This window comes from Panthera leo, chromosome A3 (assembly GCF_018350215.1).
Source record: "Panthera leo isolate Ple1 chromosome A3, P.leo_Ple1_pat1.1, whole genome shotgun sequence".
NCBI classification, from domain to species: Eukaryota; Metazoa; Chordata; class Mammalia; order Carnivora; family Felidae; genus Panthera; species Panthera leo.
Window position 1 is genome coordinate 59260965 of NC_056681.1, and position 11329 is coordinate 59272293.

Genomic DNA, 11329 nt, shown 5'->3' on the forward strand with positions numbered 1-11329 from the left:
CAGCAAACTCATACAGAGGGTGTGAGATCTAAATTAGAAGGGCAAGAGTTTAATCCAGGCGGGCCTCAAATTACTTGGTATATTTAGGAAACGTATATCTGCCCAAGAGATAGGGAAGGGGAATTTGAAAGAGCACAGTTAAAATCGGGTAACTGACATGTAGCAGTTTGAGTCTTTTCAACCCCCCCCCCATGTGTTTGGACTATTCATTCCCCACCCCACGTCTGCCATCCTCCTGTGAATTGAAGCAAACACTGCTTTCTTTAAGACTGGTGGGGAAACTGGGTCTCTGTTCTCTGCTAGTCCCCTTGTGAGAGGGCCCCGATGTCCAACCTGGGCTGGTTTGGGTGTCGGAGGTGCAAGGCGAGAGGGCCAGCAGTACAATGTCTCGAGCTCTTGGGTGATCCTCTGCTTTTTCTCTTGTCTGCTTTGAGAGCTGACCCTGGCCACTAAGGCACTTGAGTCTTTGGACCAGCAGCCTCTAGGTAGGTAAGGAAGCAGCTGTCACCTGCCCTGTCATCAGCTTACATAGCTGCATAACAGACAGAAAGGACTCTGCACCCTGAAATAAACTACCCACATTACCATGCAAGCACCAGTCCCCCAAATAGATTAAACATCGAATGTTATCTTGTAAGGTACCGACTTCTTCCTTGACTTTCTTTATGCTGACGACTACAGATATGTGATGGTTTTTGCAGAGATGTTCATTTTTTGGGGAAACCACAGTTTTATTAGTTTATTTTTTATTGAAGTATAGTTGACACACAGTATTACATTAGTTTCAGGTCACAATCTGGTGACTTGACAAATCTATTCACTAAGCTAGAGAAAACCACAGTTTTTGCAACATAAGCAGAACGTGGTGTGGTGTGTGCGTGCGTGTGTGTGTGTGTGTGTGTGTGTGTATAAAACCTGCATACTGCTCTCTGGGCTTCCCAGATCTGTCATTAATTCTGGAAAATTCTAGTCTCTTTTTTTCTCTCTGTTTCATTCTGGGTAGTTTCTCTCACCGTGTCTTTCGATTTACTAATCTTTTATTCTGCAGCATTGATCTATTAATCTCATCCAGTGAAATTTTCTTCTTAGATATTATAGTTTTTTATCTCTAAAATTTGACTTCAGTCTTTTTATCCCTTCTGGGTCACTCCACTTCTCTGCATATGATGCTCAATCTCTCCCCTTTCCTCATGGTTTATCCTCATTTATTAGTCCTTTACAGTCCTTAGAGGAAGTGGCACTAAATTATACATCTTCAAATTGCCATGTTTGCCAAGAGCCCAGACCTTCTGATTTTGAATTAGGAGACAACTGATTGATTCGCTGATTTCTTGGCCAATGATAGAACAAAGAAGGGAGGTTGCTGACATTGCCACAAAAGTGACCCAGTGAGTAGAAGGGATTGTTTCCTCCTTCATGCAACTATGAATGATGCAGTCAAGACTGGCCTCCTGCTCCAAATCCTGCCACTTCTACAGTAAAATCACTTGGTCTTTAGTTGCATGGTGTCATTGCCACTTTTATAAAGTCATCGCCCAGGTGGCCCAGTCTTGGAGAAGTGTCAAAATCCAAGAAGCACAGTCAATATATCTAGAAGGAAATCCAAAATGACTTCGCCCTGTCTTGTATTTCTTAAATACCAGACAGAAACTTGTTGACCACAGGGACACTTATGAAAAACCCACTTTCTAGCCCATTAATTGCTATACTTTTGTAGCTACACCCACAATTCTCTTTTCAAAGTAGCACGGAAAACACACCACCTGGTACCACTTTTAGACTTTTTGTCTTTTTTATACCCATTTCTTTCCAATTATGTACACCACCCCCCCCCCAAAAAAAAAAAACAAAAAAAACAAGAGAATAAGTTGAGCAAGACAGGAGCCTCCTCAGGCTGGTTAACTCAGAACCCTCTTCATGGTAAGGGCTAGGTGGAAGACCAGGGAATCAGAATCAGAACACAATTACATTTTCCCAGCCACATAAATATTCACAGTGGCGTGGTCAACTTCCTCTAATTCTGTTCCTTTGGAAGTTTCCTTCAGTCCTTTCATGATGATCTTTCTCCTGGGGCCTTCATGTTTTCATATTTTGTGCCCCATCCCAAATAAAATCCCTTTTAGTAAGTTAAATGTGAAGGGTAAGGCTAATTATCTTCCAGAGGTATTTGCATTTTTAGGGGCAAACCTTTAATTCAAAGTTCTCTATGCCCCAGCAAGCCTAGGAATGGGGCTGAGATATTATCCATCTCTAGAAGAAATTAGGCCATGGAAATAACCATCCACCAAGAGGCATATGGAGAACTCTGGCTGAGGTGCCCCAGGGATACATAAACTGGAATTAGAAAATTGTGTTAAAGGAGCAATGGTTGAGTTCCTTCTTCTTCTTCTTCTCCAGAGAAATACAGCTCCTGAACTCAAAAAAGCATGACATAACTTGGAAAGGGCCGCTCAGCATTATGCTTGGAGAGACAGCTTCTGCAAGTTGCTAACCGGTCAAATTTATGCACCATTTATTTTCATTTTCCTCTCATCCTACAGCCCTAGTGAGGTCATTTGATTCTCTAAAATAAATGAGGGATGAAGATTCATTTTGTCTTAATGTACAGAGAACCTGGATAAAAAACCTCCCAGGAATTAATATAAGGCAACCTGTTTATTGTTGAAGACACCATAGGGAATTAGATGCAACTAAGGGTAAAATGAAAGTTCAGAACTCATATCTTCAAGACAGCAATGAGCGGGAGACATAGCTATTTCACAAGTCAATTTAAAAGTAATTACACACATTAGATGCTTAGGGATGGAATCCTAACTGAGGCATGGGCTGCTTCTTATTTAAGAATGAGTATCTGCAAAGTATTATTCTGTTTTACAAGTATCTTTAACCATCAAAATTATTGTACAGAAACAGGTGATCTTATCCTTCCTTTATCTATGAAGAACCTGAGGCACAGAGAGGTCAAATGACACCCCTAGGTCATATTATGGCTAAGCAGATCTCTGTTCCAATCCATGTTTTCTGATGTTAAAACATGGGTTCATTTGTCCCACTTCATTAATCCCACGTAATGAAATAACTGTTTTGAAGAGATAGTTATACTCTCATATTCAATGTGGCATTATTCACAATAGCCAAAACATGGAAACAACCTAAGTGGCCATCAACAAATGAATGGCTAAAGGAAATGTGGTATATATAATGGAATATTGTTCAGCCATAAAATATCCTGCCATTTGCAGCAATATGGATGGACCTTGAGGGCACTATGCTAAGTGAAATAAATCTGACAAGGAAAGACAAATACTGTATGGTTTCACTTATATGTGGAATCTAAAGGCATAGAACTCATAGAAGCAGAGTAGAATGGTTGCCAGGGGCTTAGGGGTGGAGGAAGTAGGGAGAGGTTGGTCAAAGCGTATAAACTTTCAGCTATACAATGATTAAGTTCCAGGGACCTAATGCACAGCATGGTGACTATAGTTGATAATACTGTATTGTGTATTTGAAAGTTGCTATGAGAATGTTGCTTTCACCTTCTCACTATAATGACAACAAAATAGCAATTATGCCAGGCGAAGGATGTTACCTAACCTTATTGTGGTAAACATTTCAGATATATACAGGTATCAAATTATCACACTGAATATCTTAAACTTACACAGTGTTATATATTGAGTATATCTCAATAAAGTTAAGAAAACAGAAAACAAAATCTATGGGCTTTTGCCATTTTACCATTCCACCTTTTCTCTGGCACCTAAAGGTGGTATATTAATTTGATTCATGTTTTCATAATTTATATGAAATATAGATTTCATTAATTTGAATCAAATATATTAATTTGATTCATGTTTATCAGAAAGGACTTCTCATTTCCTGTACCACCATTTAAAATTGTAGATTGCAGGATTTGGGGCTACGATTGATTATCCATGTTTTATTTCTGTTTTTGCAGCACATAGACTCAGATCTATGCTGTGTCCAACAATTTCTCAGGATTATGATAAGAATTACAATTCTATTAGCATCACCCAAAAAGAATATGATTCTTAAGAAGAAACTTGACCTCTCAGGGGGAGAGTTGTTCTTTCTTAAGAATACTGGTGAAAACACAGGGCCAGTGCTTACCACTTAACATCTGAAAAGATGAAGTGTATTAACTCTGCTTCGACTACTGTGGCAGGAATATTTCATTGCACAGTATTTCTTGAATTTGTAGAAGCATTTTTCAGGCTTCTGGACTCACTTTAGTAATGGAGGCACCTTGATTCATCTCAAGCATATGGCCCTGAAAAATGACACTGTTGTTCCTAACTGCTGAAATGAGACTTTCTCCTGAATGTTAACCATGGAAGAGGTCTGAACTCGTTTCTGAGGCTTCATTAATCAGTAAGTGGACTAGGAAAAAAATCTATCACAAGACCTGAGATCTTGCACAACTGCAAGATTGTGATTATTTCTTGATAGTTAAGATCCAGAAAAGAGATATGGGCAACAGAAGATAATGCAATGCTGGGGGACCATCTCTCTACTTCCAGCCTTTCCTTAAAAGTGTGTAGATGTGTGGGAGCTGGTAAATGGTTTACTAACGCTGAATGATTCTATATATACTCTGTTTTATTTTTCACCTCCGCACTGGGCTCATTTTGACCCTTCTACCAGGAATCCCTTCCTCAGCTCCCACACCCCCTATACTCACCTTCCCCACCTTTGCTTGGCCAACTATTATCCAACTGGCCCACTCTTCCAGAAGCCTCCACCCATGTTGAGATGGTGCTTCCTTCTGTTTGAGTGCCCATCTTATCTGTGCACCATTGCAATATAGTATGTATCTGTTTCCCAGACTGAAATGGGAACTAATTTGGGACAAAGTCTGGGCTTCTGCTTGTTCTTTAAACACAAAGCATAGAGCTTAGCATGAAATAGGTGGTCAGTAAATATTATGAATAAATGACTAAATATATGAGTAAATCCATTACAAAGCTAAACACCAAAGGTCATTCAAAAATGTCAATCAAGAAAAAACCAACACAGTTTTATTTCTGGATGGGAAACTGCCTGACCTGCAGGACACATGAGGCAGGGGCAATCTAAGGCTCTGAAGATGTGTCTTCTCAGGGACTGAGACCCAGGGAAACAGTTAGGGGCCAGTGCTCCAGCTGTTCTTCTAGGAAAAACTGAGACTAAGTGAGTGAACATGAAATCATCCAATGAGTTTCAACTGGGACAAGAATAACTTAATAGATTTAGAATAAGCTAAATGTTGAGCGTGCCCTTAAAGCTTTTTTGGTTTCCTTCCCCAGCAATTTGTTCACCTCATCTCACTGCTCGCCACAGGCAGACTGACCTGCTGTCTGCCTTCTGCTGCTCTACAACACACACCGTGTCCCTTGGCACATCCTAGACCCCACCTCGTCTAGGTGCATCGCACTCTGGGGACAAATGAGTCAGGGCACCAGGAATGACGGAGAGTTGTAGCTGGAGATTCATGTTGCCCGATGACCTTGATCCCAAGTGTGCAACTTCCCCCAAAAGGTCAATAGTTAACACCATGTCCATCACCCAGAAAGATATTAAAAATCAGAGATAACTGTCATCCTAGCTTTGTCATAAACCTTAATAACAGAAATGCCTAATGGGGTTCGGGGTACTTCCCTTCAGAGAAAAAACATGGAAATGAAGTGAATCCAGAAAAGGGGAAAAAAAAACAACAAACAACTGACAATATAAGTATGCTGTCAAGCCACGCTTCTAAAACACATTCCAGAATGCACTAGTCCTTTGAGAGGCTGTATGAAAAATAATCCTAAATCAAATACATTTCGAACCCTGTGGATCATGTTCCTTTTTTGACTATTTATAATGTATTTCAGTTCATTAAAGGTGTCAAGCTCTTTAATAAAAATTACTCTTGTTCTATGCAGTGTTTCCCAAACTGATTTAGCCATGGAATCTTGATTTCACATAAAAATCTAGTAGGACCCCAAAAATTACACTTTGAGAAATGATGCATCACCGAGACTAGTTTCTTCACACTGTAATAATGACTGCAAATAACACCTTGCAGTTAAAATCATGGACTTTGGGGCAAGTGTATCTGGGTTCAGGTCAGTTTCTGCTGCTTAATAGCAGTGTGTCCTCAGGAATAAATACACAAATAAATGATAGTAGCTTTCATTAAAACTGTATGATGTTAAGGGGCACCTGGCTGGCTCAGTAGGTTAAGCAGCCAACTCTTGATTTCAGCTCAGGCCATGATCTCACAGTTGATGAATTCAAGCCCCACGTTGGGCTCTGCACTGACTGTGGAGCCTGCTTGGGATTCTCTGTCTCCCTTTCTCTTTGTTCCTCCTCTGCTCATGTTCTCTCTCTCTCTCTCCCTCTCTCTCCTCTCTGTCAAAAATAAATAAAACCTTAAAAAAAAAACCTGTAGAATGTAAAGACAAATGTTTACACATCAGTAAGCAAAGGAATAGGGAGAGTATAGGTATGTTCATCAAATCCACATCAAATCCTGATCCTGAGTTTGGAGAGACTAGTTTTTAGGTAATTAACAAGCAAGCAATCAGGGATCTCTCAGTCACTCTCCACAATGGGCTTGTGCAATGGGGAATATAGAAGTTTCACAAGATGTAGTCTCTATTCTTAGAGATTTACTGGGGGAGAAAAGAAACAGTGAGTGATAAATGATGGCACAAAGAGGCTAATATGTTTCTCAGAGTAAAAACTTGCCATTTGGGTTTAAAGGAGGAGGAAATCAATGGACTGGAGCTGAATTTGCAGAGACAGGGAAGGTGTGGAAGTTCAAGAAAAGAGGCTGTCCCAGGGAGAAGTGTGAGTGGAACAGGTTTAAAGTGGGGATCAGCTCAGTGAGTGAGAATGAAGAGCAGAGGGGCAGGGGAGCAAGACTAAGGTGTGGGTTAAGACAGATGACCGAGAGCTTTGAAGGGGCAGGAAAAATTGAGATGTGAAGAACTGAAAACAGGGAGCCATTGAAGGTTTTTGAGGAGGGGAGTGGTGTTATTGAAACAAGGCTTAGGGCAGATGGGGCTGACAACAGTGTGCAGAGTGGGCAAGAAGAAGAGAGATCAGGGGGTTTGGACTACAGACTAAAATAGAGCAAAACCACCATTAACAAACTAAGGAGGATGATAATCCTAAGACATGGCCGGAGCACAAAATAACTTTTGAAGGATTTGGTTTTAAAGTTAAAATGTCAGATCCATAGTGTGTTGTTTCAGAAATCAGTCCCTTGGATTCACACCTTCAACATCCCCATCTGAACACAGAATTGTAAATGCTAAGTGTGTGTTCAAGATGATTATTTTGACCTCCATCTTCCTAAGTTCTGTGTCTCTCTCTCAACTGGTTCAGAACTTATAAGGGAAATAACAGGTTGTATATGTTAACCCAATTCTCCCCAGACCTCATTAGGAAGCATCATGCCCTTGACCATTTTGAGGGCCTGGGTCTGAAGCATCACTGGAAGCCCAATGTGGTCCCCAATCTTGGGGGCCTTCGTCATGATGATGCCTCAAGGGCAGACAGGAGGGATGTCACATTGAAAGGCTCTACAGACCTTCCATCTCATAGCTTCAAGCTATTAGCAGCAGTTACCTCACTGCCTCAGCAGTATATAGTACTATTATAATGTACTATAATGGCTTTGCTGGGTACTAGGATCATGAAGGAAAGGAATTTGGTTAAGTGAAAATAACCAGCACCCATCATTTTCTGCTAGAGAAAAACGGGTTGTGAAATAGGGTTTCCAGATAAAAATATAGGATACTCATTTAAATTGGAATTTCAGATAAATAATATATAAATGTTTGCAATAAGTGTCTCTCAAATATTTCATGTGACATACTTATACTAAAAAATATTCATCGAAATTAGAATTTAACTGGGTTTCCTGTATTTTATCTGGAAATCCTGGTTTGTGGTCAAAAGTCCTGGTTCTCAGAGCCAAACTTAGCACACACTGAGATGTATGGACTTGAACAACCAGGTAACTTCTTTAAGCCTGTTTTTGCAAGGACCATGTAGAAATAAAATCATCTTGTAGGTTTAAAGTTCTGTAAATGTACTTATTGTTGTCATGTTTTTGTTATCTGGCCCTTCTACTTTGCAAGCTTGGCAAGAAAGTCCATGCATTATTCAGTTTTGACTCCTCAAAGCACCCCAGAAGGGCCTTGACCTATTGAAGGAAGTGTCACATATTTATCAAGACCGTAACAAAGTATTCTCACCTGAAGTCTATCACCTGGTGGAGTCTCACCCTAGATGCTCTAAAGACTCAGTCTACCTGGCAAAGCGAGATGGGGTGCTGTATGTTCCCAGGTAGCAAGACATTGGAAGTCATGATTACATGAACCCAGGGAAAAGCTAGGGGTAAGACTAGAAACAGTTGGAGACGGAGCTGCAGGTTTCAGACAGGGAGATCATGCAGAGGTGTCATTTACACCAGCACTTCTCACACTTACCTGGTCATCAGACTCACCTGGGGATCGTGTTAAAATGCAGACTATGATTGCAAAGCCAATCACCACTCCTTCGGAAATGGAGGGTCTAACACAAAGTGACTGTGGCAACCAGTATGGGCTATTCATGGCAGTTTCTCTCGTTAAATGGATGATGACATTATTCACAGGAGAGCCAAAGCCAGTGATTCTCAGGAATGACTGCACGTTGGGAGTTACCTTGAAGCTTTAAAATCCACCTGTGCTCAGGCTCATCCCCAATTTACTCAATCTCTGGGAGTGGGATCTGGGTACCCTTTTTTTTGTATTCGTTTTTATTTTTAAAACTCCCCCTTTTCTAAGCTGTTTATGGCAATGTTATCCCTTCTGAGGCATTGATTTGGACATAAGGTATGATTCCATTCTGGCCCATGAGACACAAAGAGCTGGGTGGTTTGGGGTAGTATTTTGGTGTTGACAACACAGGGGAGGAAAGACTGTTCTTCAGCTCAACATTGTCCCATCTGCTTTTGAGGCCATCTTGTAAACCCAAAAGGTAAGTCTCAATACAGTGGATGTAAGAGCCCAAAGATCCTGTGTCCTTGAGATTAACCTTTAGGACCACTCTTTTGTGAGACAATAAATGTCCTTGTGTTGGGTTTTCTGTTACTTGATAGCCAAAAATGGTTATCTGTCAAGCACTGGACTGGACACTTTGTACACATCATAATTTAATCTTCACACTAGTCCTTCAAGATAAGTACTATTATCTCCATTTCACAGCAAGGAAATGGAGACCCAGAGAGGACTGAGCTGTAAGCATATCTCAGAATTTAACTGGAATCATGGTCATGGAGAAGGCTTGGTGTTTTAGCAAGTATGCACCTTGGATATGTAGAGGAGCTGTTGGGTACGTGGAGCGTTTTCCCTGCACCCCAAACTCTTCTCTCATCAGCCCGAGGAACCAGCACAAGCTGACCTGAAATCCTTTACCTGTGGTTTTCAACCCTGAGTGCACATTGACTCCCCTGGGATGTTTTTAAAAATCTCAGTTCCCAGGCTAGAATTTTTTTTCACTAATTCTAAAAGTGCATCAATGACAATGATTTATTTTAAAGAACCAGCTTTTTGTCTCATTAATTTTCTCTGTTTTTCTGTTTTCAATTCCATGATACCTATTCTTATCTTTATAATTTTCTTTCTGCTTGATTTGGGCTTATTTTTCTCTTCTTTTGCTATTTTTCTGTTTTCTTGAAGTAGAAACTTAAATTATTGATTTGAGGCCTTTTCTCTCTTCTAATCTGAATGTTCAGTGCTATAAATTTTCCTTTTAGCTTTGCTTAATTGCATCTCAGAAATTTTGATATGTTGTTTCCATTGTCATTCAGTTCTATTTACTTTTTTTAAATCTCTTTTGAGACTTCCTCTTTGACCCATGATAATTCTTTTTTTTGAAGTAGGCTCCATGCCCAACATGGGGCCTGAACTCAAAACCCTGAGATTGAGAGTTGCATGCTCCACTATCCAAGCGCCACACACTGATGATTAAGAAGTGTTGAGGCTGGATGCTTGGTTCATGGACCTGTTTTGAAACCATGAACAGAACTATGGTTTTATTAGTTTGATTGTTAACTTAGCTCCATGTTCTGTTTAGCTCCCTACTTAACTATGCTCTGTGCACCTCTTAACATCATGCTTGACCAATCATTACCCCTATTCCTTACTCACCCAGTGATTGTAGAAACCTAATGGGGACAGGATGGTAACATTTATCTTGACATATCTGATTGTACCAAGTCCTAAATAGTGTCCCATTGTTCAAAAGAATGCTTACCTCCAGACTGTTTCAAGCCTCCCCATTCCTGGTTTCAAGAAACCCCTTACCTTCCTCTTATGTGGATAAGCTGTCTGTAGGCTCAACAGAGCAAGGCTGCTTTTGGGAATGATTCTCTGCCTTCTCATTGGACTGCTCTTCTGACAATAAAGTTTTCTTTGCTTCAAAACCAGTATCTCAGACATTGGCTTACTATGCATCAGGTGCACAGACAAGTTTGAATTTTGTAACCACGTGCTGCTAATTTTTCAAGTGTTTGAAGATTTTTAAGTGTTGTTTTATTATTTATTTTTAGTTTGATTCCACTATGGACAGAATATACTCTATATGGTTTCACACTTTTAAAATTTGTTAATATTTGTTTTATGATTCAGGATATGGTCAATATTGGTGAATGTTCTATGGGGACTTTAAAAAGGTGTTTCAGGTTCTGCTACTAAGGAGCTCACTCTTGACTGATTGCTCCACCTGGGTCCTCCTTATGGAGTAGGAGCTGTGCGTAGTGATAGTGGGGAGTGGGTGCTGGAAGGTGGTCCCATGCCAGGCTGCTGCCACTCCCAAGTTTGTCCCCAGTATGGATCTTCTGCAACACAGACCCAAAGAGGATGAGATCTGAAATTTCCTGGTTGCCAGAATAGGTCTTCATCCCTGGGAAGCTGGGGAAGAAGGGAACTGCCATTCATCTGCTGAGCCCACCACAGCATCTCTTCTGTGACATAGAGCTGTATTAGAGAGGCGGGTTCTATTCTTCAGTGGCTTCCTAATGAAGGATCTTCTCTATGTAGTAGAAGTTGTGAGTAAGGAAACGAATGCCACCTAACTGCTCCCACTTACTTGATATAGGTCTTCTACAGCATAGAGATATGGAAAATGGAATCTGCTCATGTTCGCTGTCTGACAAAACCAGCAAGAATACCTGTTCCACCCCCAGAGATCTGGGAGAGATGTGAACTGCCACTTGGTTGCCAAGTTCACTGAAACAGTTCTTCCAGAAGGCAGAGCTGTGGGAAGATGGCTACAATCCCTGGCTTGA